We start from the raw sequence: 989 nt of genomic DNA on the forward strand, positions 1-989 counted from the left end.
GGGTTTCATCAGCATCAAAAGACCGCTTCTCTAAAGGCATTCACTCAACTTCAATCATAATAGACTACATGAAGGTCATAATTTCTGGGAAATTCAGGTGAATATCCCATAATTCAACAGTTATCTGTTACATGCTGTATATCAAACACACAAGTTTCTTGGCTTTCAAACAATGTCTCATTTCTAAAAAAAAAAAATCTAGTATGAAGGTCTACATGCACTCCAAAATATTGTAGGGCGTGTTTGTGTGTATGTGTGTGTGTGTGTATTCACCTTGGTCTTTGGATCACGTGTTGGACTCGTGATCGACAGCTATTTCCCTCCCGGAAGAGAGCTCAGAGCTCGTATGACCGATCTATGGGTAATGCTATGACCTTTCAAACACACACACACCCAACTCCCTGCCCACGAGAGTCAGAGTAACGACCCGAAGCACAGCGTTACCGAAATAATTTCGGCCATGGGCAGGATTCGAACTGGGTACTGCGAGCATGCACCGTACTTCCCAGTCCAGTGCTCTACCACCGCGCCACCGAGTATGTGTGTGTGTGTGTGTGTGTGTGTGTGTGTGTGTGTGTGTGTGTGTGTGTGTGTGTGTGTGTGTGTGTGTGTGTGTGTGTGTGTGTGTGTGTGTGTGTGTGTGTGTGTCACAACAATATAAGTGATAAAAAGAAGGAGAGAAATTAAAAGACATAGAAAGTCAGGCAGAGAGAAATAGAACCGCAAGAAAGTTAGAATGGGAAGAGAGATGTACGTGAAGGAGGCGAGGGGGAGAAAGAAAGAAAAAATGTCATAGAAAAAAGGAGAGATAACGTATAAGTTGGCAAGTGAACGATTTTTGCTCACATTAGAGACTACAATCACTGTATTGATTGGGACAATTCCCAAGAAATTGTTTCAAGTATTTCTTATTTGATAAGGAATATAATTGAATCGTGTCTCATTAAAAAAACTTTTAAGCACTGGTCTTTTTAAGCACTGGTCTTTTT

This window comes from Oratosquilla oratoria, chromosome 38 (assembly GCF_046742065.1).
Source record: "Oratosquilla oratoria isolate Oo_2021 chromosome 38, ASM4674206v1, whole genome shotgun sequence".
In the NCBI taxonomy this organism is placed as follows: domain Eukaryota; kingdom Metazoa; phylum Arthropoda; class Malacostraca; order Stomatopoda; family Squillidae; genus Oratosquilla; species Oratosquilla oratoria.